Source organism: Cherax quadricarinatus, chromosome 23 (genome assembly GCF_038502225.1).
Source record: "Cherax quadricarinatus isolate ZL_2023a chromosome 23, ASM3850222v1, whole genome shotgun sequence".
Taxonomy (NCBI): Eukaryota; Metazoa; Arthropoda; class Malacostraca; order Decapoda; family Parastacidae; genus Cherax; species Cherax quadricarinatus.
This window is the reverse complement of record NC_091314.1, coordinates 4,697,765-4,716,858: the sequence shown is the minus strand read 5'-3', so window position 1 is coordinate 4,716,858 and position 19,094 is coordinate 4,697,765. Positions and strand designations below refer to the sequence as shown.

At 44.4% G+C, this 19,094-nt stretch overlaps 1 protein-coding gene across 3 annotated transcripts in view; it reads left to right on the top strand.

Moving 5' to 3' along the window:
• The window catches only part of LOC128686141 (protein turtle homolog A), a 509,174-nt gene that overhangs the window by 168,784 nt on the left and 321,296 nt on the right, over positions 1-19,094 (top strand). The gene's annotated exons all lie outside the window — the stretch shown is intronic.

The following is a 19,094-nucleotide window of genomic DNA, read 5'->3' as shown; positions in this document are numbered from 1 at the left end:
CAAGTATTGTCTTGCCAGAAGAGCTCTAAACCAGACCACAGATGACCATCCAAACCGTAACATCATCACCCCTCCTTCAGACTACAGGCACTGTACTTCCCACTTCCAGGATTCAAGTCCGGCAAACCGGTTTCACTGAATTCCTCCATAAATGTTACCTTGCTCACATTCCAACAGCACGTCAAGGTATAAGAACCACTTGTCTCCACTAACTCCTATCTAACACGCTCACACACGCTTGCTGGATGTCTAAGCCCCTCGCTCACTAAATTTTTAACCCCCTCCCTCCAACCTTTCCTAGGACGACCCCTACCCCGCCTTCCTTCCACTACGGATTTATACACCCTCCAAATTATTCTAAACTGTTCTGTCCTCTCTGAATGTTCAAACCACCTCAACAACCCCTCATCAGCCCTCTGAATAATACTTTTGGTAACTCCACACCTCTTCTTAATCCCCAAACTACATAATATAATATCCACACCACACACTGCCCTCAGACACGACAGCTCACATTACCTCCAGCCTCCTCCTCGCTACAACATTCACAACCCATACTTCACACCCATACAACAGTGTTGCCACCACTATACTCTCATACATTCCCCTTTCTTGCCTCCATGGATAAAAGATCTTTGTCTCCACACACGCCTCGATGCACCATCAACCTTTTTTCCCCTTCGTCAGTGCTACGGTTCCCCTCATCTCTCATGGTGTTTCTGTCCTACATTTATAGGAAACACATACCATCGTTTATTCAGGAACTATACAGCAGCAACAACGATCAGCGTGAGAATTGTAACTGAAGTGAACATGCGGGTTTAACACAGCTTTACATGACTGAGCGTGTTACGGGTGTGTTAGGTACGTGTTACATGCGTGGCAATGAAATCTAGATTAAGATAGTTAAAGAATCGTGTACCAGTTACAAGAGTGTTTATTGAGCTTAGAGAGGACGATAAATGCACAGTGCAGGTATACTCACCTAGTTATGGTTGCCGGGGGTCGAGTCACATGTGTGTGTGTGTGTGTGTGTGTGTGTGTACTCACCTAGTTGAGGTTGAGGTGTGTGTGTGTGTGTGTGTGTGTGTGTGTGTACTCACCTAGTTGTACTCACCTAGTTGAGGTTGCAGGGGTCGAGTCCAAGCTCCTGGCCCCGCCTCTTCACTGGTCGCTACTAGGTCACTCTCCCTGAACCATAAGCTTTATCGTACCTCTGCTTAAAGCTATGTATGGATCCTGACTCCACTACATCGCTTCCCAAACTATTCCACTTCCTGACTACTCTGTGGCTGAAGAAATACTTCCTAACATCCCTTTGATTCATCTGTGTCTTCAACTTCCAACTGTGTCCCCTTGTTACTGTGTCCAGTCTCTGGAACATCCTGTCTTTGTCCACCTTGTCAATTCCTCTCAGTATTTTGTAAGTCGTTATCATGTCCCCCCTATCTCTCCTGTCCTCCAGTGTCGTCAGGTTGATTTCCCTTAACCTCTCCTCGTAGGACATACCTCTTAGCTCTGGGACTAGTCTTGTTGCAAACCTTTGCACTTTCTCTAGTTTTTTTACGTGTTTGGCTAGATGTGGGTTCCAAACTGGTGCCGCATACTCCAATATGGGCCTAACGTACACGGTGTACAGGGTCCTGAACGATTCCTTATTAAGATGTCGGAATGCTGTTCTGAGGTTTGCTAGGCGCCCATATGCTGCAGCAGTTATTTGGTTGATGTGCGCTTCAGGAGATGTGCCTGGTGTTATACTCACCCCAAGATCTTTTTCCTTGAGTGATGTTTGTAGTCTCTGGCCCCCTAGACTGTACTCCGTCTGCGGTCTTCTTTGCCCTTCCCCAATCTTCATGTGTGTGTGTGTGTGTGTGTTTGTGTGTGTGTGTGTGTGTGTGTGTGTGTGTGTGTGTGTGTGTGTGTGTGTGTGTGTGTGTGTGTGTGTGTGTGTGTGTGTGTGTGTTCTGTAGTGTACATTATGTAAAATAAACATAACTTGCTGCTTCTGCTGTTGTTGCTGTTCTTGTTACTGCTGTTGTTACTTTGTTACTGTTGTTGCTGCCTTTGTTACTCTTGTTACTGCCTTTATTACTGTTGTTACTGCCTTTGTTACTGTTGCTGCTGCCTTTCTTTCTGTTGTTGTTGCCGTTCTTACTGTTGTTGCTGCCTTTTTCGCTGTTACTGCCTTTCTTACTGTCCTTACTGCCTTTGTTACTACTGTTGCTGCTGCTGTTGTTGCTGTTACTACTGTTGTTGTTGCTGCTGCTGCTGCTGTTGCTGTTGCTGCTGTCAGTGTATAGAAATTAGACACTTGAGAGTCTAATTTCTATGTTACATATTAAAGTATTCTTGAAAGGTGGTGTACCAGGTGACGTGCAGCATAGCAGATAGGCTTCAAACCTCGTGAATCAGATGTTGATAGCCTTTACTGATATCCTAAGATGGTGACAGCCATTACTGATGTCTTAAGAGACACTTTCTAATTTGAGTGGGAGTGAGTACGTTAGCGTCCGCTTGTTAAGTTAACGTTAGCAGAACGTTGTTTGTTATATCATAATTAACTTCTAGCTTATAATTTGTGTGTGGGTGTGTGTGTGTGTGTGTGTGTGTGTGTGTGTGTGTGTGTGTGTGTGTGTGTGTGTGTGTGTGTGTGTGTGTGAGGGAAACCGTGTATACTGGCTGTATGTATGATATACATACTGAGAGGTGTGTACATCTCTGTATACCCCCCCCCCCTTGTAAATCCCAAGTTTATAGGGATTAGAGTATCCAACACTGCTGGATTTCGTGTGACCTATGTGTAGTCGATAGACTTCAACCCTCCAGAGTTTACAGCACGTTATGTTTATGAAGGTATACCATAAAAGTATACAATCCACTAATGCAAATTTAAAGCCTACTAGGTTTAAAGCCTATCTACTGTATGTCGAAAGTTCATTACCAAACATGAATATTTTGATACCTAACATAGGGATGAATGTAAACTCTCAGTGTATATACACTGATATATATACCTCGGTTAATATACACAGATATACTCCGAGAGGTGAATATGCACTGAGATATACAACTCTTTGCATATAGTACTACTCGTTGTATATATAGATGTATACATATATGTCTGTATATACACTTGAGATACATAGTTAACAGTGCACACTGATATACACATGGTATACGGAATATACATTAAGACACACATCGGCAATGTATTCATGTCAATGTATATAGTGTATATCGCCATATGTGTACCAGTGTACACCGGTTCCTGTATATCTCAAATGTATATACAGACGTATGTATATATATATATATATATATATATATATATATATATATATATATATATATATATATATATATATATATATATATATATATATATATATATATATATATATATATATATATGCCGTGCCGAATAGGCAGAACTTGCCATCTTGGCTTAAATAGCAACGTTCATCTTGCCATATAGGACAAGTGAAAATTTATGTATGCAATAATTTCGCCAAAATCATTCTGAACCTAACGAAAAAAACATATTTTACTGTGTTTGCTTAGTATTAAATTATTGTAAACAAATCTAAAATATATTTAGTTGGGTTAGGCTAAAATAAATTGTTCTTGTTATAATAAGGTTAGGTAAGTTTTCTAAGATTCTTTTGGTGCAAAATTAAAAATTTTTACAATAACATTAATGAAAAAAATATATCTTTAAACGTATAAGAGAAAATTTCAGAAAGGACTTCATTTTAAATGAGTTCTTGCTAATTGACCAGTTTTACATATTCGGCACGACATATATATATCTATATATATATATATATATATATATATATATATATATATATATATATATATATATATATATATATATATATATATATATATACAAAGAGAGTAGCACAAAAAAATTATAGAACCAGAAATTAAAATTTATTTGCAAATTTCCTCAGTTATTTTTAATGTCAAAATTAATTGTGTATAATTTAGGAAGTCAGGTCAGTGATGTATAATAGATTATATTGTATGAATGTGTTTTATGATTGTATTCATGTATTAATGGAGTCGGCTAGAGTGATTATTTGCTTTATTGGACAGTTAATTATCCGGTAATAACGAAGTTATTAGGCCTGTGATAATTGCATCTGGTGTGTGCTTACCTAGCTGCTCTTGCTTGGGGGTCGGGTCGCCGCTCCCTCTTGCCCCGACTCTTAGTGTTTATTGACGGATTTTCATTGAACACGGTCATGTCTGGTCTTGAAGCTGTGTATACTGTTTGCCTCTGGGTTTAGGGATTTGTTCGCCGTTTTAAGGCTAAAAAAAAAAGTGCTTCCTGAAGTCTGTGGTGGCGGCTCGTATGTGTGTCCTGAGCTGTTGTATGTCTCCTGGCTCTCTCTCTCTCTCTGTCTCTCTCTCTCTCTCTCTCTCTCTCTCTCTCTCTCTCTCTCTCTCTCTCTCTCTCTCTCTCTCTCTCTCTCTCTCTCTCTCTCTCTCTCTCTCTTTTTTACACAGGGTTTGACAAGGTTAAGGATCCCTAGCTTTATTGACAGCTATTTACAGGTTAAGGATTCCTAACTTTATTGGCAAGCTAAGAGCTGTTACCTACATCAGCTCATTTGAAAGCATTTTTATTGTTATGAGACATACAAGTAGGGAACAGGATGAAGTTGGAGCCATCTGTGGGCCAGCATTTTCATTTGATCAACTAACTTTATCTCGTTGACATCATTATGCTGTACGTATGTGTTCCATACTCGAGTCATCCTGGGTATGTATGATCTCAGATGGAGTGATGTTCTGGAGAAGGGTACAGCCAGAGTGAAGTTGCTGCTTTCTGCCCGTCTTGTGGCATAAAAGCTTGTTTCACGCTGTCCTCGAAGTGGATCCAAGTGTGGTATTTTGACAATATTGGCCTTGTACATAACAGTAAGGCCACCTACATCCCTCCTGTGTTGAAGGCTCTGCTGAAATGACAGATCTATCCAGGATGGGTCCAGGCGAGAGATGAGACGTCTTGCTCTGTTCTCTACTCTGTCAAGCAGTCGCAGATGAGAGGGGGGGGGGCAGACAAACCAAGAAAGTGGAGCATACTCAAGGTGTGAGCGTACTTGTGCCTCGTACAGGATCTTGCAACCCCTACTGTCAAGCAGATGCGAGATACGGCGAAGTGCTTTAAGCTTCCTGGCTGCCTTGTTTGCAAGATTTACAACATGGTTCTTCATGGTTAGTTTGGAGTCAAATTTCACCCCAAGGATATCAACTTCTTCTCCAGGTGCCAACACCCTCCCATTCATCCTTACTACTGCACCAGCATAACCATCATGGTGCCTAGAGACGATCATCATTTGAGTTTTCTCAGGTGCAAATGTTACTTGCCATCTAAAACCCCAAGCTGATATAGCTCTCAGCTGGTGATTGATGTAGCTTAGAGCAGCTGGCATTTCTTCTCTTGGATAAGTGAATGTCAGTGTACAGTCGTCTGCAATTACATGTGATTCTGGGATGAGATGAAGAAGGTCGTTGAAGTAGACATTCCATAACAATGGACCCAGCACGCTTCCTTGTGGAACACTTGCCCCAATAGGATGTCTTGCTGATTCCGTTCCATTGAGAACTACACTTAGAGATCTACCATGAAGGTAATCACTGAGGAGACATAGCGTAGAGCCTACAATTCCCAGTGCTTGAAGTTTTGCTAAGAGGCCCTGGTGCCACACCCGGTCGAAAGCGCCAGCAATGTCCAGTGCTACCACACAGCTGACTTTGGATTCATCCAGTGACTGGTGCCACTTAGTGGAGAAGATTAACAACAGATTAGCAGCAGAGTAACCTTTCCTGAAGCCATATTGACGATCACAAAGTAGTGAGTGGTAGTCAAAAAAGTCTGTCATTTGTCTTGAGATTATTGTCTCAAGGATCTTACCAGTGATTGACAGGAGTGACACTGGTCTGTAGTTGCTGATTTCTGCTCTGCTCTTCTTTTTGTGAACAGGGACTACATTTGCCTCTTTCCATAGAGAGGGCCATTTACACTGTACTAGGCAGTGCTGAAAGATGCGAGTTAGAGGTGCTGCTAGCTGGTCTGCACATCTTCTCAACAATCTTGGGCCCAACTTGTCTGGGCCCACAGCCTTTTCTTGGTCAAGTGATTTAAGAAGAAAATGCACCTCCTCCTGCCTTATTGTCACCACTGACAGTTTTGACACAGTTCTTGCAGCTAGCCAAGGAGGGTCCCTTGCTGGATCAGGAACTTGCATTTTGGTAGCAAAGTGTTCAGCAAAGAGGTCCGCCTTCTCTTGACTACTAGTAGAGGTGGTCCCATCCTGTCTATTTAGAGGTGGAATGAGTTCATCAGGCAGATAACCTTGTCTGTCCTTGACCAGGGACCACCAGGTTTTGGAGCCTACCCTACCTGATGCTAACTTTCTTTTAGTGTCCACCTCCCATTTAGCAATGGCCCACTTTTAAACGTCACCCATATGTCTACAGGCTTGCCTGTGCAAGTTCCTGTTATAGGTGGTAGGATGTCTCTTATACCTTCGCCATGCTTTGTACTTAGCAGTAGCAGCCTCTCTACAACGAAAGCCAAACCAAGGCTGATCTGTAGGTTTCGTCACATATTGCCGGTGAGGAATGTGTTCTTGCTGTAGATTAAGGATGTGTCCAGTGAAGGCTTTCACTTGGTTGTCAACATCCCCTTGGAGAAGAGCATTCCAATCGGTGGTGGCGAGCTCAGAGCAAAGGGCTGGCCAATTACCTCTTTCCCATAGCCAGGTTGTGCGTGTGGACTCCTCACCTCGTTCTGTTGGGATCTTAAGTGTGGCAAAAACAGCCTTGTGGTCAGACGATCCAACGTAGCCGAGGGGTTGACAAGTGACTATGCCTTCTGCCAGATCACTCACTACTGGGTCAAGGGAGGAGCCAGAGATATGAGTAGGGAAATCAACAAAGTTTCTCATGTCAAACACTGCAAGAAGGTCATCAAAGTCCCTCTGTATAAGGTGCTGGTTGAGGTCACCAACAATTATGACATGTTGACAGTTGTGTTGTAGCAGAAGGGAGTCAATATTTTCCATTAGAAAGTTGATGGGATCTGCATGTTGCCACTGAGGTCTGTACTTTGCACATGCTAGTACAAAGGTACTAGTGTTTATACAGAGCTTGAAGAACATCATTTCAAGATGTGTAGGGGTGGCAACATCTATGTGCTGGGCATGAACACTTTTAGAGAAGCACACAGCAACACCTCTCTCTCTCTCTCTCTCTCTCTCTCTCTCTCTCTCTCTCTCTCTCTCTCTCTCTCTCTCTCTCTCTCTCTCTCTCTCTCTCTCTCTCTCTCTCTCTCTCCTTGTATCAAACAGCCTTTCACTATCCTCTCTTGATGGTGGTTATTTTAACTATTACTGCTACTACTATTACAGTCACCACTAACGTCACCACCACTACTACCACCATTACTACTACCATCACTGCTACCACCATCACTACCACCATCACTACTACCACCACCACTACTACCATAACTGCTACCACCATCACTACCACCATCACTACTACCACCACCACTACTACCACCACCACTACTACCACCACCACTAACGTCACCACCACTACTACCACCACCACTACTACCACCACCACTACTACCACCATTACTACTACCATCATTGCTACCACCATCACTACCACCACCACTACTACCACCACCACTACTACCACCACCACTGCCACTACTACCACCACCACTGCCACTACTTCCACCACCACTACTAACACCACCACTACTACCACCACCACCACTACCACCACCACTTCTGCCACCATCACTACTACCACCATCACTACTACCACCACCACTACCACCATCACTGGTACCACCATCACTAACACCACCACTACTACCACCATCACTACTACCACCACCACTACCACCACCACTTCTGCCACCATCACTACTACCACCATCACTACTACCACCATCACTACCACCATCACTACTACCACCATCACTACTACCACCACCACTACCACCACCACCACTACCACCATCACTAACACCACCATCACTAGCACCACCACTATTGCTACTACTACTACCACTACCACAACCACTATTATTACCACTGCCATCACCTCTACTATTACTACTGCTCTCCATCTTAACTAATCACCAGAGTATTTTGTACTTCATGATCATATCTTACTCTCTACAGTGTTTAGTTCACTGTCTTAAGTCTTTCCCCACTCTTCATCACCTTCACTTTCGATATTATTCTCGTTGAAATCAGGAGGTGGCTCCATGCTGGCGCTACTGGCTCGAATAAGGACCTAATGGCTATTGTCCTAAATTCGTTTTTAGTTCCTGAAAGCCATAATATTAACTAGACTTGTATATGCCGCTAGTTATAAGATTTATATGTAATTCTGGTAATATGTTGGGTGTAATGCTTACTCCTAGATCCTTCTCCTTGGATGATTAGAAACATGTGCAACACTTGGGCATCTTTATAGAGATACCCAGGTGTTACATATGTGTCTAATTTATCAACTTATCGGTTTTCTGATAATTTATCTACTTTCTCTTTCCGTGTTATTTGAAGCATCTCTTCTCGGTTTCCGTGTCCGGTCTTTTCTTATGGTTGAGCTAAAAGCGACCACCCTCGTCACCCACTGATCTTTCTCGTTAACTGGCAATCAGCGTGTGTGTGTGTGTGTGTGTGTGTGTACTCACCTAGTTGTACTCACCTAGTTGAGGTTCCAGGGGTCGAGTCCAAGCTCCTGGCCCCGCCTCTTCACTGGTCGCTACTAGGTTACTCTCCCTGAACCATGAGCTTTATCGTACCTCTGCTTAAAGCTATGTATGGATCCTGCCTCCACTACATCTCTTTCTAAACTATTCCACTTCCTGACTACTCTGTGGCTGAAGAAATACTTCCTAACATCCCTGTGATTCATCTGTGTCTTCAGCTTCCAACTGTGTTCCCGTGTTGCTGTGTCCAGTCTCTGGAACATCCTGTCTTTGTCCACCTTGTCAATTCCTCTCAGTATTTTGTAAGTCGTTATCATGTCCCCCCTATCTCTCCTGTCCTCCAGTGTCGTCAGGTTGATTTCCCTTAACCTCTCCTCGTAGGACATACCTCTTAGCTCTGGGACTAGTCTTGTGGCAAACCTTTGCACTTTCTCTAGTTTCTTTACGTGCTTGGCTAGGTGTGGGTTCCAAACTGGTGCCGCATACTCCAATATGGGCCTAACGTACACGGTGTACAGGGTCCTGAATGATTCCTTATTAAGATGTCGGAATGCTGTTCTGAGGTTTGCTAGGCGCCCATATGCTGCAGCAGTTATTTGGTTGATGTGCGCTTCAGGAGATGTGCCTGGTGTTATACTCACCCCAAGATCTTTTTCCTTGAGTGAGGTTTGTAGTCTCTGGCCCCCTAGACTGTACTCCGTCTGCGGTATGTGTGTGTATATGTGTGTGTGTGTGTGTGTGTGTGTGTGTGTGTGTGTGTGTGTGTGTGTGTGTGTGTGTGTGTGTGTGTGTGTGTGTGTGTGTGTGTGTGTGTGTTACACGCAACAATTCAGGATTGGCCACCGAGAATGTGTAATATGACCGTCGACAATGAGTCAGGTGGTGGTGGTTGGTGGTACAGTGGTGGTGGTGGTACAGTGGTGGTGGTGGTACAGTGGTGGTTGTTGCTCAAGATAGTACTGATAGTGATAGTGATAACAGCAATATAAAACAAACAAACACACACACACACACACACACACACACACACACACACACCTCAACTATGTAAATGGCCTGACAATAGCGAGTAAATCTTTTGAAGGCTCAGATCAATGCGCAGCCTGGGTGGTGGTAGTAGTAGTAGTAGTAATAGTAGTAGTCACTGCACAGCCTGGATAGTAGTAGTAGTAGTAGTAGAAGTCACGACCCAGCACCCCAAATTCAAGAGGACCCCAGACTTGTGGTACCCCGTGAGTCGTATGGTTACCTTACAACACAACCGAGTTAAAACGTAGATAAGAACATAAGAAAGGAGGAACACTGCAGCAGGCCTGTTGGCCCATACTAGGCAGGTCCTTTACAATCCATCCCACTAACAAAACATTTGCCCAACCAAATTTTCAATGACACCCAGAAAATAACCTCTGATAACTCTATCCACTCTCATATGCAAGTCTCACTCAGATCCAACCCCTCTCACTCATGTAATTATCCAACCAATATTTGAAGCTACCCAAGGTTTTAGCCTCAATAACCCAACTAGGTAGACTGTTCCACTCATCAACTACCCTATTTCCAAACCAATACTTTCCTATGTCCTTTCTAAATCTAAACTTGTCTAATTTGAATCCATTACTGCGGGTTCTCTCTTGGAGAGATATCCTCAAGACCTTATTAATATCCCCTTTATTAATACCTATCTTCCACTTAAACACTTCGATTATGTCTCCCTCATTCTTCGTCTAAGAAGTGAATGTAATTTAAGGAACTTTCAGGACGTTTAAGAGGAAGGTTTATCATACCACTGTCAGGACACCACTGTCAGGACACCACTGTCAGGACACCACTGTCCTCTTGAAGGGTAAACCGTCAGTATACCTTTAAAAGATGTCCGACTAAAGGGAGGGGGGATATCTTTATGATATCCCTCCAAGGATATACACCGGTGTGTGAGGTATAACACCAGTCTCAGAAAGGAAAAAAAACCGTTATTGACTGGGCAGGGAAGTCCAGGTCTGGAGCCGAGGCGCTGGAGCGATCACCAGCCGAACAAACCACAAGTAAACCACAAGCAAACCACGTGTACACCACAGGTAAACCACATGTGGTTTACATATGGTTACATGTGGTTTGCATGTTTTATCCTGAATATATTTGCATCTCAAGACGTGGTATAATTGAGGAATTATTAATTAATAATTACCGTAATTATTGTCATGCAATACGTTTTAAAACACACACACACACACACACACACACACACACACACACACACACACAACCACGCACACACACACACACACACACACACACACACACACACACACACACAACCACGCACACACACACACACACACACACACACACACACACACACACACACACACACACACACACACACACACACACACACACACACACACACACAACCACGCACACACACACACACACACACACACACACACACACACACACACACACACACAACCACACACACACACACACACACACACGCAGCCACACACAAACACACACACACACACACACACACACACACACACAACCACACACACAACCACACACACACACACACACACACACAGCCACACACACACACACACACACACACACACACACACACACACACACACACACACACACACACACACACACACACACACACAACCACACACACAACCACACACACACACACACACAGCCACACACACACACAACCCCCCCACACACACAAAACCACACACACACACACACACACACACACACACACACACACACACACACACACACACACACACACACAAGGGAATGTCGTACGAGGAAAGGTTAAGGGAAATCGGACTGACGACACTGGAGGACAGAAGGGTCAGGGGAGACATGATAACGACATACAAGATACTGCGGGGAATAGACAAGGTGGACAGAGATAGGATGTTCCAGAGAGGGGACACAGGGACAAGGGGTCACAACTGGAAGCTGAAGACTCAGACGAGTCACAGGGACGTTAGGAAGTATTTCTTCAGTCATAGAGTTGTCAGCAAGTGGAATAGCCTAGCAAGTGAAGTAGTGGAGGCAGGAACCATACATAGTTTTAAGAAGAGGTATGACAAAGCTCAGGAAGCAGAGAGAGAGATGATCCAGTAGCGATCAGTGAAGAGGCGGGGCCAGGAGCTGAGTCTCGACCCCTGCAACCACAATTAGGTGAGTACAATTAGGTGAGTACACACACACACACACACACACACACACTCACACACACACACACACTCACACACACACTCACACACACACACACACACACACACACACACACACACACACACACACACACACACACTCACACACACACACACACACACACACACAACCACACACACACACACACACACACACACACACACACTCACACACACACACACACTCACACACACACACACACACACACACACACACACACACACACACACACACACACACACACACACACACACACACACAACCACACACACACACACACACACACACACACACACACACACACACACACACACACACACACATATCATGCACACTCCCAAGCCCACCCTGGCAGTGGTTCAACTGTGGTATCCCAGGAACCAGGTTCCACTGGGGTTCAGGTTTTATCACCGAGGTTCGACTCTCATTCCAAGACGTCAGTCTAATTCAAGAAGCATTTCCATATTGCTTCAGTTTGTATTGGCCCGGTGTGGCCTGGTGTGACCTGCCATGGTGTGGCCTGAAGCGACCTACCCTGGTGTGGCCTGGTGTGACCTACCCTGGTGTGGCCAGGTGTGACTTTAGTGTGACCTACCCTGGTGTAGCCTGGTGTGACCTTCCCTGGTGTGATCTGCCCTGGTGTGGCCTGATGTGACCTACCCTGGTGTGGCCTGGCCTGGTGTGATTTACCCTAGTGTGACCTGGTGTGACCTGGTGTATGATCCGATGTGATCTGGTGTGACCCAGTGTAGCCTGGTGTGACCTAACCTGGTATAAATCTAACAGTAGATGATCTAAGTTGACATCTCTTAATGGTCTGGGGAATGATCGCCCTCGCGGCCCGGTCTTGGTCCAAACCTTCTGAGTTACAAAAACGGAAATACAGGAATGACTAACCCAGGAAAAATCATGAAAATCGTGAAGTGAGAGTAAGAAACTTTCAAGATTTTCCTGGCAACGGAGGTCCTGCCAGAGTGCAAAACATTTAACAGGCTACTGTTTTTCCCCCGCTTGTACGACGGAACGGAGAGACTCGGGTCCTCACGTCCGGGAATTAACTTAAGAGAGAGTCACAGCTGCATAACCCCCTGCGGATTTAGCTCTCGGAAAGTAATATTAGTAGTGATAGTAGTATGGCAGTATTAGTAGTAGTGATGGTGGTAGTAGTGGCGGTGAGGGTACTAGTAACAGTAATAATACTAGTAGTAGCAGTAGTAGTGGTGGTAGTAGTAATAGTAGTAGTAATAACAGTGATAGAAGTAATAACAGCAGTAGTAGTAGTAACAGTATTATTATAATAATCAAGGGGGAAGCACTAAACCCGTAGGATTATACAGCGCCTATGGGGGGATGGAAGGCATTCAGGCTTAATTCAGGGAACTGGAGCACAGATCCAACTGGAGCACAGATCCAATTCCCTAGATCAACAGCCCCTCACCAGCGTCAAGGAGCCTTCCTTGAGGGGAGTAGTAACAGTAGTAGTGGTAGTAGCAACAGAAATACATGGTAACAATTGGCCAGTGTTACAAAAAACGTGATTCTAAAAGCTTAGAGATCTCCAGTGAATACTAGAAAGTACTGCCCTTCTAGCATCCAGCATGTTACTGGGTTTTCGTATCAAGTAGTCAGTATCCTTGTCCAATTATCCATTAGAATTCAATAATAATTATTAGTGCTTCAGGATTACAAATAGAGAAATTAAAATTTAATAAGTTTATTAATAAACAAAATTGTCTAGGAGTATATTATCAAATTAAAATAACTTAATCAATTTAAACAAATTAATAATAATCACTACTCTCGTGTACAGTAATATTGTGGTGAAGGCACATATCACATTTATACGTCTTAAGTACCGTCTGGTACATTAACATTTAATAATACATATATATATACAAATAAGTTTGTGTGTATGTGTGTAAGTGCTCTAAGTAGTTCACTATGTCTCAAAACTCAACTAGACTTAAACAAGTGACTGACAAAGTCCTCACATAAACTAACTTCTTGATCACCTGGAAATCGGAACAGCTTCCTTGAACAATAAAACGACTGTTAAGCCCAATAGCAATATAACAAGCAACTGCGACACAGAATCAGGAACAAGGAGATAATATAACGACACTAAGTAGGGACCATCTGCAGATCCTCCACAAGTCACAAAACTCCCATACTACTGAATCTAAGTTCAACATTAGAAAATCCCCGACTGTGATAATACACAGATACCAGTACAAGTTAGGTCAGAAGCTACAGCTCAGGACCTGAGTTGCTCAGAGTGTCTATGTGACACACAACCTCAGTACAACGTCGAAAATCACTAAGTCTAGACAATGTTCTGTGAACAGAGTTCTACAGAACCAACAACAAGAAAGCGACAGAGACGATCTTCCAACAAGGGCCAATAAGGGAGAGTTAGGCACGTCTTGTCAGGAATACGTCCAACCACCAAGAGAGTCTAGCCCAGACTGACTACTTCAGGCGAGGTGTGAACACCCCCCCCCCCCTCGATCATGTGATTGCTCCGTGGACAGTTGCTGCCCAGCAACACCGAGAAGCCGGCAGGGAAACGAGCAACGAGCGACAATTACAGTAGACAATCAACACTTGACCTATGAGCACTAAATAATATATATATATATATATGTTACATCCTACCTAATAAAAGTAACTAAGTCAAATAATAATATAAAGCAATATATTTACAATTTAGCTATTATCGCAAATATAAGCAATATAAAATTATATGAAAAGGTAATATACATTATATACAGGGCTCGTAATAGCCAGTATGATCACTCTCCTTCAGTGACGGAGGATCGAGCCTTGACCACTCCTTGAGCTGCAAAGCCAACCTGGTTTAGCGCTCCACGTGACGTACTGAAGTTGTCCTGCTAATAACAGTTGTACACTGCTCAGACGTGCACGCACGTGCATAAGGATTCACGTGTGCACGTGCAAGAACACTCACGAGCAGTGTACAGTGTACTCACCTATCTGTACTCATCTATATGTTGTTGCAGGGGTTGAGTCACAGTTCCTGGCTCCTCCCCCTCTTCGCTAGTCACTGCTACGTAACTCCCAGCTCCAAGAGCTTTATCATACCTCTTCCTCTAGCTATGTATAGGTCCTGCCTCCTCTACATCACTCTCCAGATTCTTCCACTTCCTGACAACTTTAAGGCTAAAGAAATACTTCCTAACATCCCTGTGACAGCGTGCACAGTGCACAGTGTGCGCAGTGAGGTCCCACCACAGCCTAAACCCTCCCTGACTAGTCTCGCTTTTTACCTTAGGGGAAAAACCCACTACTGCTGTCTTAGGTATGAGCAGTGGTGTGAGTCAGGGGCAGGGGGGGGGAGGGCGGCCGCTCTAGGTAATAGCACAATGTTTATGGTAAGTAGGTCGGCCGCGCCACCTCCCCCCATCCTCCTCGCAACTTGACCTGTTTTTTTTAGAGGGCCACTCCTGGCATTCCTACGACAGTGTTCCTTTATATAAAATACTTTTGGTGTGTACCCTAATAGCAGATTCTACTGTAAATTTATATTTGTTATTAACTGTCCAGAATAAGGAGGATTTTTCTTTATGTGTGGAAATAGCTCAAAACTGGAAGCACCTGGATTCAATCTCCTGTCGTCTTGATGTGAAATCTGGCTAATAGTTTCGAGAATGATCAAAATGTGGCACTGTTTTCTTTGGTTAACTGGAGGTTTAAATCCTATCGACTACACTAAGAGGGGGGTGGGTGTTATTAAGCTTACAGTTAGCTTTATCACCACCAATAAATACACTTTAAGAACTAATTAGAGAAATACACATCTCAGTATGAGTATAAATGATTTCGAAACGCATTGGCTTCTTCAGTCCAATGCAGATAAAGGTGGATGATGAGGAGGAGTTTGAGGTGATCAGTCCCTCATTCTGGAGTCTATATGTTCAATCCATCAACCTTGATGGAATTGAAACTCATTATGAAGGCCTATACAAAAAAAAGTGAAATATGTAATCAGTCTATAACAAATGGAATATAGCGTGAAATAATTTCCTCGCTTGAGTTTTGTAAGGTTTGCTTACAGTTAGCGAGTACTGTTAGCCTATAGTTAGCTAGGCCTACATATATCAGAGTAATTAGTTTTAAAATGAGTTGGGTGATGGAACTTCATCAAGTAGGTGGGTCTTAGGTAACGACCAGGTGGGACTCGCGTAACGACCAGGTGTGTCTCGGGTAACGACCAGGTGGGTCTTAGGTAACGACCAGGTGGGTCTTGGGAAACGACCAGGTGAGTCTTAGGTAACGACCAGGTAGGTCTTGGGTAACGACCAGGTGGGTCTCGGGTAACGACCAGATGGGTCTTGGGTAACGACCAGATGGGTCTTGCATAACGACCAGCTGGGTCTTAGGTAACGACCAGGTGGGCCTTGGGTAACGACCAGGTGGGTCTTGGGTAACGACCAGGTGGGTCTTGGGAAACGACCAGGTGGGTCTTGGGTAACGACCAGGTGGGTCTTGGGTAACAACCAGGTGGGTCTTGGGTAACGACCAGGTGGGTCTTAGGTAACGACCAAGTAGGTCTTGAGTAACGACAGATGGTGAACAGTGGTACACGGACTGGTGAACAGTGGTACAAGTAGTGGTGGTGAACAGTGGCACAAGGAGTGATGGTGAACAGTGGTACAAGGACTGATGGTGAACAGTGGTACAAGGACTGATGGTGAACAGTGGTACAAGGACTGATGGTAAACAATGGTACAAGGACTGATAGTGAACAGTAGTACAAGGACTGATGGTGAACAGTGGTACAAGGACTGATGGCGAACAATGGTACAAGGACTGGTGGTGAACAGTGGTACAAGGACTGATGGTGAACAATGGCACAAGCACTGGTGATGAACAGTGGTACAAGGACTGATGGTGAACAGTGGTACAAGCACTGGTGGTGAACAGTGGTACAAGCACTGGTGGTGAACAATGGTACAAGCACTGGTGGTGAACAATGGTACAAGCACTGGTGGTGAACAGTGCTACAAGCACTGGTGGTGAATAGTGGTACAAGCACTGGTGGTGAATAGTGGTACAAGCACTGGTGGTGAACAATGGTACAAGGACTGGTGGTGAACAGTGGTACAAGGACTGATGGTGAACAGTGGTACAAACACTGGTGGTGAACAGTGGTACAAACACTGGTGGTGAACAATGGTACAAGGACTGGTGGTGAACAATGGTACAAGCACTGGTGGTGAACAGTGCTACAAGCACTGGTGGTAAACAGTGGTACAAGCACTGGTGGTGAATAGTGGTACAAGCACTGGTGGTGAACAATGGTACAAGGACTGGTGGTGAACAGTGGTACAAGGACTGATGGTGAACAGTGGTACAAACACTGGTGGTGAACAGTGGTACAAACACTGGTGGTGAACAGTGCTACAAGCACTGATGGTGAACAATGGTACAAGGACTGATGGTGAACAGTGGTACAAGGACTGGTGGTGAACAATGGTACAAGGACTGATGGTGAATAGTGGTACAAACACTGGTGGTGAACAGTGGTACAAGGGCTGGTGGTGAATAGTGGTACAAGGGCTGATGGTGAACAGTGGTACAAGGACTGGTGGTGAACAATGGTACAAGGACTGATGGTGATCAGTGGTACAAGGACTGGTGGTGAACAATGGTACAAGCACTGGTGGTGAACGGTGCTACAAGCACTGGTGGTGAATAGTGGTACAAGCACTGGTGGTGAACAATGGTACAAGGACTGATTGTGAACAGTGCTACAAGCACTGGTGGTGAACAATGGTACAAGCACTGGTGGTGAACAATGGTACAAGGACTGATTGTGAACAGTGCTACAAGCACTGGTGGTGAACAATGGTACAAGCACTGGTGGTGAATAGTGCTACAAGCACTGGTGGTGAACAATGGTACAAGGACTGATTGTGAACTGTGCTACAAGCACTGGTGGTGAACAATGGTACAAGCACTGGTGGTAAACAGTGCTACAAGCACTGGTGATGAACAATGGTACAAGCACTGGTGGTGAATAGTGCTACAAACACTGGTGGTGAACAGGGCTACAAGCACTGGTGGTGAACAATGGTACAAGCACTGGTGGTGAATAGTGCTACAAGCACTGGTAGTGAATAGTGGTACAAGCACTGGTGGTGAACAGTGCTACAAGCACTGGTGGTGAACAATGGTACAAGGACTGATGGTGAGCAGTGGTACAAGGACTGGTGGTGAGCAATGGTACAAGGACTGATGGTGAACAGTGGTACAAGCACTGGTGGTGAATAGTGCTACAAACACTGGTGGTGAACAGGGCTACAAGCACTGGTGGTGAACAATGGTACAAGCACTGGTGGTGAATAGTGCTACAAGCACTGGTAGTGAACAGTGCTACAAGCACTGGTGGTGAACAATGGTACAAGGACTGATGGTGAGCAGTGGTACAAGGACTGGTGGTGAGCAATGGTACAAGGACTGATGGTGAACAGTGGTACAAGCACTGGTGGTGAACAGTGGTACAATGGCTGGTGGTGAACAGTGGTACAAGGGCTGGTGAACACTCAGAATTAGTGTTCACCATCGCAGATAATTTGCATGAAGTATATTCTCACGAGAAACACAGCAAGTAGGGAATTATCTCCCAGCTATAATTGTAAATTATTATAATAATGGTTACATATAAGGACCGCAACTCACACGTTGTTTGTATTAAAGGAGTGTCTCTTAAACCAGCCGGGGAGACTAACTTTATAACTGGCCGTCGTAAGTTTAACGCTTAGGAATGATGTGATCTTGGAGAAGGTGATCGAACTTGTGGACTTCGGATGCCAAGGATGTCACAGGAGTAATCAAGTGTCCCTGGTGACACACTTGCTCTTCTCACACTGAAATTATAATAACTTATTCCTTGGGTAACATTGATAATGGGTTGTGCGAATATTTTTTAGTAGGTTTTAAGAAAGGTTTGCCAAGTATGGGCCGGTAGGCCTGCTGCAGTGCTCACGTAATTGTGGTTGCAGGGGTCTAGTCATAGCTGCTAGCCCCCGTTCTTTCACTGGTCCCTACTAGGTCCACTCTCTCCCTCCTCCATGAGCTTTAT